The sequence below is a fragment of the Vicugna pacos genome, chromosome 1, assembly GCF_048564905.1.
Source record: "Vicugna pacos chromosome 1, VicPac4, whole genome shotgun sequence".
NCBI lineage: Eukaryota > Metazoa > Chordata > Mammalia > Artiodactyla > Camelidae > Vicugna > Vicugna pacos.
Window position 1 is genome coordinate 80,375,510 of NC_132987.1, and position 9,459 is coordinate 80,384,968.

Consider the following 9,459-nt stretch of genomic DNA (forward strand, 5'->3'; position numbering starts at 1 on the left):
AGAAAATCATGACAGTTCTACCACTTCTCTCATTAGCATGTTCTATATCTCAGGGACCCCAGTTTCTCCTCTCCAGAATAAGAAACCTCTACATATTCTTGAGTTAGAGAAGCTCTGGCTCATTAGAATTTTTTTTTTTAATAATTTATTGCCTATGTCCTAAAAACCTTTCTGGTACACTAAGGGCTTTGGCTTTTGAAAGACAGATTAAATAACTGACTTTTCTATCCACCTGTTTTCCATTAGTCTTTTCTCTGAATAGTAGACATGCCAAACAGAAATTAGAAACTCAGAAGAAAAAATCCTCAAAACTGAAGCATCAATTGATATAAGACATCATGCTCTCTTATTCATTACACATCTGTGTTTTGCCTTAGTTTATAATTGTTTCCATTTTATTTTTCATATATGATACATATGAGTGTATATATATTAGGTGTTCTTTTAATTTTTTATTTAATTTTATTTTTTAATTGAGTTATAGTCAGTTTACAATGTTGTGTCAATTTCTAGTGCACAGCACAATTTTTCAGTCATACATGAATATACATATATTCTTTTTCATATTCTTTTTCACTGTGAGCTACTACAAGATCTTGTATATATATCTCTGTGCTACGTGTACTTTTTAAAGGCATCATAGAACAATCAGCATTGTCATCATCGTCTCTATTAAGTATTGAGCACTTACTTTGCTCCAGAATTTTTAGTACTATGCAAATATAAAACTATACAATCTGAAAATGATTAATAGTGGTAAAATTTTACGTATTTATGTGTATGTTAATAATGTACTAATGCCTTTATGTTTATGATTTTCATGTTTATGTAATTTTGCTGTTGCTTTATTTTCTGTTTTATTCTGCTTGGTTTTCTATTTTCTTCTGCACGGTCATCGGTTTGCTTTCTTTACTATTGGATACATTTGAGAAGTATACCTTCTGCTTTTAATTCACTCTCTCTGTATTTGAAAACTCTGCTTTTACTTATATTTCTTTAATTATTGTATTCTAATTCCTCCCTGCATAGGAACGAATTTAGGTTAATTTGATTTTAGTTAATCATTACACTGCTCAATTAGTTTTTGTTCATGTAAGTTCTTTGGGTCATCATTTCACAGCATTTTTACTGTATACTGTTTTTTGGAATTAAATTAAATTTATCCTTTTATGTATAATTTCTTTTAGATTTTTCTTGATTTATGCCATTTCACTGTTTAGTGAAGGTATTATTATTTTTTGGTCACACTATTTCATTCTTGAGTTTATAATTTAGTCTAAGGGTGAGATGGAGTACTACTTTAAATAATGTTTTATTTTACAAAAAATAATTTTTTAACATTTCCAAAGGGCGAGTTATTTTTACATTTTGAGTTATAAACTTTTAAAATATTGTTGACAATGCTCTGCTGTCTAAGTAATTACTACTATAGGTGGGATACCTTTTGTATTTATTATCTCTTTCATAATTTTTATTTTTATTTTCTTCTCTCCACTATGAGCAAAATTTTTAATCTTACATGCTGTTACTAAGAATTTTCTTAACTTTAGCATGGCCATATTGCTTATGAAATTTGAGTTTTCTTATAATGCCTTTTTATTTCCCTGAGTTTTCTTCATATCTTCTTTTTTAATCTCTGAAGAAAATTATCTCAATTATCAGTCTCTTTGAGAGTCATTCATTCATTCATTCTAGTATTTCTCCTTATGGGTATCTGATCTTATTTTAAGTTAAGTCATCAGTGTCTTTTTGCATTATTTATATCATCTATAAGGGCACCAGCCCACCTGCCAAGACTTCGGCCAGTTTACTGATGTCACAAGGATCATCTCCCTCCTGGTGGGGTTCTCCACTGGCCAAATGCAATACTTGAATCTCCTCAAGAAGGACACCAGCACAGCACTCAATGATTAATGGCTAATTGACAAGACCAAGGTGATATAGACATCAGGAAAGCACCTATGCACCTGAGCCAGCCCCAGTACCTGCTGACGCAGGGCCAGGGCTTCCCTGTTTACACTGCCAAGAGCAAGGGTCCCGTGACCCACTGCACAAGTCGGCTTTCTCAGCGCACTGCTTGCGCCTAGCCTGTGTCAGCCAAAGCGGCTGCAGGCTTGTCCCCACTTACACTCCACTCCCGCTGGGCTCATAAAGAGTTACCTGAGGGACCTGCTCTGCTTGTTCTGGAACCTTGACTGCCGCTATGTGCTGACGGATGGCAAAGATTACCTGGTCACCGTGTGGTCCTTCACTGAAGGCCGAGTAGTGCCTTACGCCACAGTCACAGGTCCTGGGTCAAAGCTGTGGCCTTGGACCTCTGCTTCACAGCGGCTGAGTGGTCGGCGGCAGCCAGCAGTGAGCAAGTGGAGAAGAGAGGGAGAAGCGCCCTGAAGCTGCTGACAAGAGGCCGACCGCCTTCTCCCCTCAGCCAAGCCGGGTTCTGTCAGCGCCTGGCGGCAGGGCACGCAGGCCTCTGCGCATGCGCCTTATTCTCTCCGACGCGCGCACCTGCGCGCTCATAGCCCTGGAGCAGCGGCACCTGTGGGGTGACTCCCGCCCTGGCCCACAGCGAGTTCTGCTCCTAGTCCTGCTCCAACAGCCCAGCACCCCGTGGATAGCACAGACATAGAGGCCGAGGTGCAGTTCTTATTCACCCTCTGCTGGAGCCACACCAGTCAGGGCGGCTTTGGGAGCAGGGACAGTGAGGACAAGCCGAGAGGCCGGGTCCTCTGAGGCCCAGTGGCCCCAGCCCAAGCGCTGCGCACAGCGCTGCACCAGTGTATCCCTGAGGTGCTGGTGCTAGAACCCCTGGCGGGCAGTAAGATGGCCCAGGGGCAGCCCCAGTTCTCCTGGAGGACTGCATGGCCACAGCCCGCTGGGAGGCCCTCATCTGCAGCTAGGCCAGCCGAGCAAGGCCTCCACAGATGAGACCAGGCCTCGGCAGGAGAAGGAAGTTGGCCAGGTCACCCAGCAAGTCTGTGGTAGGGGACGTCTCCCAACCAGGTAAGTCCTCAAGGCATTGTGATGTGAAGGCATGAATGTCGGGGACCCTCACCCCTTGCCTAATCCTCCCCACTGACCTCACTGATTAACTCATTAACGAGATTAACCATGGTCCATGAACTGCTAGGGTCTCCACTCTGCACAGATTTGGAGAGTGGGCAGAAGATTCCCATACTGGCTCCCACAGAGACAAGGGGATATGCAGCAACAATGGGGCCTCATCTTGTCCCCACTCACAGGCACAACCATTGACCCTTTCCTATGCCTGTGCCAGAGTTAGCGTCTTCTCTGTCCCCAGCATATGACTGGTCATTCCCCAGCTCTCTGCAGTGTGCACCTCTCTGTCCACTGGGCAGAGCAGGGATGGGGTACACCTTTGCTACTACTGTCTCTGCTTTCAGAGTGTTAAATTATAGAAGCCTCTTGAGTCCTCTCTGTTCCCCAGGACCTTTGTTTATATTAAAGCTCCCTGTTTTTTGAAATTATATTCTTGAAATGAATTTCCTCTGACTCTTCAAGATGATGTGCCTTTCCTTATGCTTTGGTTTCTCATATATGCTTATTTTTTAGGCACTTGCCAACATAAGTGATTGATGTAGTTTAAAAGAGCTCACATTCTGTTTGGTTGCTGGTAGTATCTACTTTGCAGCCAAAGAAAAGCTTGATGTGAACAGGTCATGTCATATGATGTTTAGGAGACATTCACATACACTAGTTCCATTGGACTGAGGGCAAATCTTCTAATACCCTCCTCACGGTTCTCTATACCAACGAACTATGTGGGGGAAAAAAAGACAAGCTGTGGTATTCTAGGACTCTTCTTATAATTCTTTTCTCTCTAGTGTACAAATACTACTTATAGAAAACACATAATTACATTCATCCTAAATTGTATCCTTATCTATAATTCCTGACATGCAACAGATTGCCATTCCTTTCAAAGTATCTCTGCACCTCTCATTCCTACCATATGTAAATCCTGCATCAATTTTCCCCTCAATAAATACAGTCCCCAACACCCAACCCTGCCAGCTATTCTTTTTACCTCAGCGTATGCTCTTCTCCAAATTATTCTCTACATCAAGGACAGGATATATTTACCTAAAATATAAATTCATGTATGCCATTTATTTACTGAATATCTTCATAGGCCCACCTAGTGACCTAGTATAGTAATAAAAATGGCACAGGAAATGAAAAGTGACTAGTCTCATCTCTTCCTCCCAAGTAATTGATACGTACCTATTTACAAATAAGGTTTACTTATCTCTTAGATATTTACACTATTTACACTACAGTGATAGTGCCAAAAAGTGGATGGCTTGGAGTATTAAGTCCATAATCTCTATTAATCCTTCCATTACAATCCCCCCAAATATACAATCTAGTTAAATACAGAGTAATTGCTTTGCTTGTGTAGGTTCAAAACAAATCTTACAATTCCCTCCTTCAAACCAGATTGACACCCTGAGATAACTCACAACCTGAGATCGTTAAAATCTCACCAAAATGGGAGCTCTTAGCTAATACCAAGATTTACTAATAATTTCAACATTTCGGAGATAACAGTAAATGTGAGACATAGGTGAAGAAGCATGGAGTAGTGCAGGACTCTGCACAGCTTCCCAGGTTGTTTCTTGCTGTATTAGGATGTACTCTGGTTTGATTTTAACATCTTTCATCCCTAAATGATGCATGTAGGTCACACAAAAGTGAGGTAATTTGTTTATGAAACATCTACATGTTATACCTTGATAATTACATGGTTTGTATTACATTTTCAAGGGTCCCAAAATACCATGTTTATTTTCCACAAACTTCTGAACAGACTAAGTACATCTTGCAGTGCATCTCAAATATAAGGATTCTTTTACTACCAAATACCAGATATGTGTGTTTACCAGAAGGACTCTCATTAGCATGTTTGTAAGGGGATTGGACCAGGTCATCATTCTTTTTCCTTTTCTGCAGCATCCCCACAGGTAAAGAGAGACAGTGTAGTCCAGTTTCCAACATTTCCTTTTCCACACAACAATCTTCTAATATACAGAAATTTAATATCATCTGTGGTTGATTATCACTATTTACATACCCATCCCATGCCCATTAATTATGGTATACACAAAATTCTATAGCATATCATTGTGTATGGATCCTGTATAGATGTACAACTGAATGATCATTAGGATAATAAATTTTACCTAACTGAAGTAAGAGAGGATGAATATAGATCATGATGTTTCTGATTTTTCTAGAGGTATCTGCTCATATTTCAGGACTACTTTGGGATTGATTCAGCATAGAGTAAAAGTGATAATAAAAATTATTAATTGCATGGATCATTTGATTTTATTCATATATTTTAGTGGGGAAACAACTAAATTAGAGAGCACAGTTGCTTTTAAAATGGTATATTTATAGGAAAAATCTACATTTTAATATCAAGTCATATTTTCTTTGTCATGATACCTAGCTGCCCTCTGTTTTAAGGCTTGTTTCTATTTATTCTATGAATTGGACAGGAATAACCTTTCTATACTAACAGTAATATCTATGTAGATCTTATTCTTTTCCATCTGTTTTATCTTTGATCAAAACAAAAACTCATGATATTTGAATTCGAACATTTTGAGTGAGAGACCTTACTGTTTCACGAAGCCTCATGCTCCAGTAAAACATTATTGTGAAAAAGGAAAGTTTCATTGATTTGACAGCTTCCTTGTTAATATAAAATTATTTGAAATTTCTTTTTCTTAAAAAAACCTTCAAATTACTGCTTTGTATTTACTACCACATTTTAGAATAATACATTTGCAAAGAACTTGTGATGCTTGCTGAAAAAAGAATATCCTGTGTTGTTTATTATTTATCCCCATGTTACATAATTACTCTATAAACTACTATTTGTTCCTATTGTTACATCTTGGTTCACAACTTTTCATTGAATTATTTTACATAGGTACTGATTGATTGATCTATCTATGTATCTATCAATCAATCTATATAATGAATATTATATGCTACATATATGTATACATATCAAAATGGCATATCTATTGAATAAAAATACATGTGTTTGGCACAGTGAAACATTTCCAATATGACAGAACTTACAAACAAAACCATTTTATTGAGTAGGAATAGTCAATGAATAATTCTGTCAAATTGAATAGAATTTTCTTTAGCAAGTGTTCATAGAAAAACTTTGTTTTCAGTTAGAGAAATTATTCTGTATCCATAGTTGTGTAACATTTTTAACTTTTGGTTCACATTAATTCTGTGTAAATATTGTTCTTATTTTAAAAATGAAGGACTTTGATTAGTTTAGCATGAAACTTGTGCTCGTTTTGATTCACAATTACTAGTTTAGTTTATTTTTCTGGTCACAATTTGATAGATAGTCTATGGGTCTGTTTATGAAGGCCCAAACAAACAACCTCTGGAAAACAACTAAAAAGATTTGTTTTGGTGCCTTACATATAAGTACTACAGCTCATCAAACTTGTTGAGATCCCAGTCTCCTTAATATTATAAATTCATTAGACTAACTAGGTAAATAACTAATGAAGAGCTCTTTGGTTAGGTGCCATTAACAGACATGAAGGTTGGGAGAGAAAGAGAGACAGAGTTAAGGGAAGGGTGGGGGAAAAAGAGGGAGGGTGAGAGAGAGGCAGAGTGGAGAAAGGGAAAGGGAGATACATATATATTAGGTAATAAGTAAGAAAATGAACATGCATGAGAAAAGAACAGGAGAAAAATGAAATTTTCCTATATGGTTAGTAAATAAAACCAAACTAAATTATCAGTAAAAGCTCAGAAGGTATCAAAATTCAAGACATAATAGCAAGCAGATTTTCTTTTTCATGGAAAACTTCTTGCTAAACTGATACGTAGAGAATAACTATTTTTCTGTTTCTGTGCAGATGGCATAAGAGTAAAAGAGTAGGCAGTGTGTCTAGATGTGATGTCTAAGATTTTCCACATGTAGTATATGTCTTTTGAAAACCAGTTATGTATCCCTGATGCCTTTACATGGATGATGGATGATATCACTTGAATCAGCAAAATAGTTGCACCCATCCATTTCAAATCTAAATGCAACTTAAAAATGCAAGAGGAGTTAACTCCTGGTAATTTAACAGCTTAGTACACCTTTGAGACAAGACAAAATGATTGAAAAGGAAAAGTAAATTTCATACGATAATGTATTTTAGAAGCCTTTTGTTGCTTTTTTCAACCCCCTAATTGTGCATTACAACAAACTATCAATTTTCTTAAGATATTTATAATAAGCCCTTATATTTCCCAGTGTCTCCATGTAAAAGAATCACATGGTGCTTTGTAGATGACAGGATATGTGACTTAATCACCCCTCAAGTGAACTTACCTTTCAGTTGAACAGTGTAAAGTTCTTTGCTAATTACATTTCAGTGCATTGAAACTAACTTGTCTAAATTATTGGTTTGAAACCATAACCAGACTTTTATAGGATAGAATGTCTTGGAATGTAGCCAGAACACTGAAGCTAACTTATTCTGTATACCGAAATAGTATTGATTTATCTGGCTAAAAGGGCATAATTAAATATTTGCTAACTCATTAACTAGCATATTTCAAGTAGAAGAGAAAAGCATATATATTACTCTTTATCACATATGGTACACTTGTATCTTTTGGTCTTCAGTTGCACCTAAATATTCTTAAGGCACATTTTAGTGATTGCAACCCAGAAGTATTTTTTCTCTGATGAGAAGGACATGAAACAATGTGTTATGATTTTTTCAGTAGCAAAGTTGTTAAAGGTATATATTCAAGTTTTATAGCATAGAGACTATGACAAGTAATTTTTTTTTTTTGGTCTTTTTGAACTTGTGACAACAAATGAAAATTTGGTCATCGAACATTCAGGGTTATTTCTACCTTATAGATAAACTAACCAGAGACTAATACAATGATGAAATTTCTGTCGTCATGATCTACTGTCTGTCTAAGTAACTTTTTGTTGAAGTCTTAATGAGATAACATCCATTTCCTTACATTTGTAGATTGCTAGAACCTTGCTATATAATGAGTGTGTAACATGGGAAGGCGTATCTAAGATATAGATTAACTGAATTAAAATATGTTGACTCCAGTCTCTTTTTATCTGCATTTATAACATTTTTCTTTCACTGATTAAGGTTTTTAATATTTCACACTAGTAACCCAATGACACATTTTTTATACCAAGTTATCTATAACATTTTTGGACACATACCCTTTAAGATTACCCACCTCCCTACCTAGGCAATAAAAATTAACATTATTCTAGTGATGAGATTTTGATTCCTACCACGTTGGAGTATAGTTTAATATTTATTATCCATGAAAGCAGAGTGAGTTTTAAACTAGATAAAGTATGTTCTTCTCTTCTTAATTAAAGGATTTTTTTTCAGTTTTCTATTTCCTGTGTTTATATTGAAGAATATATACCAAACCACATTCTATTTGGTTTTGTCGTGATTACTAGATTCTTCTTATACATACCTATTAAGGTTATTTCCTCACTTAATATATGTAAAAATGAGATCACAGCAGGTTTCCATGGTGTTCTTAGATTATAGAATAATTTTTGAATGCAATATTCTGATTCCCCAAGTTTGACAGAATGCTTCTGACAGTGTCACAGCCATGCAAAACCAGTAGAAAGCCAGATATACATTATTCCCTAAAAGCTGTCTCATTTACACCAGTTCTTACAGAGATGACAGACATTCCAGCCGATAATGAACGAGGGACAGTAGTTGGTGATTGCTCATTGACATGAATGAAACAGCCCTCCTGGAAGCCATTTTGGCTTTCTTGCTTCTCTTTGTGTAGACAGAAAAATCTAATTTAAGACCTAGAAGTAAATGAGTCCTTGTCATTTTATTTCCTGATTCATCATCTTATATTAGATAGACTTGGAGTTATATTCAAAATGATATTATGTAACCCAATGAAGCACAGCATAACCTGTCATATCCTAATATAATAAGATATGATGTATTGCAAATCATTTAAAGCAATCACTTCATTTAAGGTTGGGTGCCTACTATTGATTCATGTGGATTTTTATCCTGAATTAATTTTGCTAAAAGTAAAACAATGTTATTAGGATAAAAACTCCTCTCAAATCTTTGTAAGTTGACTGATTTTTTTTTTTTTTTTGTATTTGCTATAGCTTTAGTAGTCCCTTGTATGGCTATAATACCTACTTTAATGATAGAAGTATTTTGCATGCATTCTTTCTTGTCACCTTTTCTTCTTGTTTGCTGTACATCCTTCTTTATTTTAGTTTTTCTATAGACATTTGAATGAACCTAGCAAAAATTCAGTAAAGAGAATAATAAGGACATGCCCTATCTTAATATTGCTTAAGGACGAGTAGGGTTTTTTTTTAACTATTGCAATCTTACTGGGATTAGGATGACAAGA